The sequence below is a fragment of the Cystoisospora suis genome, assembly GCF_002600585.1.
Source record: "Cystoisospora suis strain Wien I chromosome Unknown contig_2522, whole genome shotgun sequence".
Taxonomy (NCBI): domain Eukaryota; phylum Apicomplexa; class Conoidasida; order Eucoccidiorida; family Sarcocystidae; genus Cystoisospora; species Cystoisospora suis.
Window position 1 is genome coordinate 39,375 of NW_027155321.1, and position 1,332 is coordinate 40,706.

The 1,332-nt window shown below is 56.4% G+C and overlaps 1 protein-coding gene across 1 annotated transcript in view; it reads right to left on the bottom strand.

Annotated features, from left to right (window-relative positions):
* CSUI_005210 (tb2 hva22 family protein) overlaps nt 1-1,044 on the bottom strand; it is a 4,156-nt gene extending 3,112 nt beyond the window's left edge. The window contains exons 1-2 of the mRNA XM_068065388.1: nt 460-1,044; nt 37-348 (exon numbers count right to left, since the gene is read on the bottom strand). The gene's annotated coding sequence lies outside the window, so the exon portion shown is untranslated. The remainder of the gene's footprint in view (nt 1-36; nt 349-459) is intronic.
* Between the last annotated feature and the right edge of the window lie 288 nt (nt 1,045-1,332).

Here is a 1,332-nt window from a genome sequence, read left to right on the forward strand (position 1 = left end):
GCGCGAGCGCAGCAAGGAGAATGGAAGGACGGATACCCACTGCATCGGCAGCTTTTGACATAGCTGGATACTCTTGCAACTTGGCATCCCACTGTGACATCAGTCTCTGCAGATCGAACCCTGGAACCTGCACTGAAGGGGCATCAACTGGAGCCCCGGACTGCACACGGGCGGGCATTCTGCCGGCTTTCTCGGAGAAACAATTGCAGCTGCAGAGACGCAGCGGAAAGGCAACCCGAAACTCTTCAGGACAGCGTCCGTGTTGATTGAGACAAATGCTGCACAGCTCCTTCCTTCTTGTCAACTGGACGACCGATGTCGTTCAACGTGCGACGCCGCTAACACCCCCTACGGACACAAGGAACAGAGGGACAGAGGAAAAGGGGCTTGTCTCAGAGTGAAAAACGTCAACAGCGACACGAAAGCAAAAAAGCAAGCCGGCGTTAGCGGCGTGCCTACCTGGAGCGCAGAAAATGGCGCGCGAGAGGACTCTAGCAGCACGGCTGGAGTGAAGGACATCACAAGAGAGAGCTGAGCAAGCGGAAGCCAGAGCTGCTTCGAGCTAGTGGTGACAAGCATGAATCGGTTTGGAGTACGCTCGGCGTCACTCTCAGAAGGTGGAAGGGGGGACCTGTTTGGCCTGCGCCACGAGACATACTTCTATTGCATGCGTCAGATTCTCTCTGAATCTTGTAGTTGCGCCGATGCACCGAGCCCTGAATGATAGCATGTGATGTGTCCTAACAAACTTTGAGGTCTCCCTCGCTCTTGTTTTGCAACGCGACCACGCACAGCACAGGCATGAGATAGACACATTGCAGATGCCGGGTGGTTTCCGCAACACAGCTCTCGTTGAACCCCGTCCGGGCACGAACAGTCACATTAGGACCGTACCGCCCCTGGACGCTCTAACGTTTGCGTCCAGCGCAGTCCTTCCCATCTGCGGTGTGGCTATTCAAAACGCTGGCTGGCGTTAACTGGATTTATAGATCGTTGGGAGCTCTCTGCGCAGACGCATACTGATTCGTCTCGGCTGAATTCGGTTTCACCGCTGTAGTCGTCGCTCCAGGGTCGTACCAAGTTTCAATGGCTGGAGTCATGGAAGGCCGAGGCCCAGCGCAGGTGGCTGCGACGGCTCCGGAGTGGCCAGATGAGCAGGGAAACGGCCACCTCCACCAGTGAATGGGGACTGTCGGTGGAGGCAACTTCATTCCCCAGCACTTCCGGAAGACGGATTGCAAGCTAGGTTGCCGACTGTAGCAAATGCAATCGTCGTTCCGGTGACTATCGACGGTATCCGGGCGACAGAGTTAGTCGACAGCGGTTCGCGGG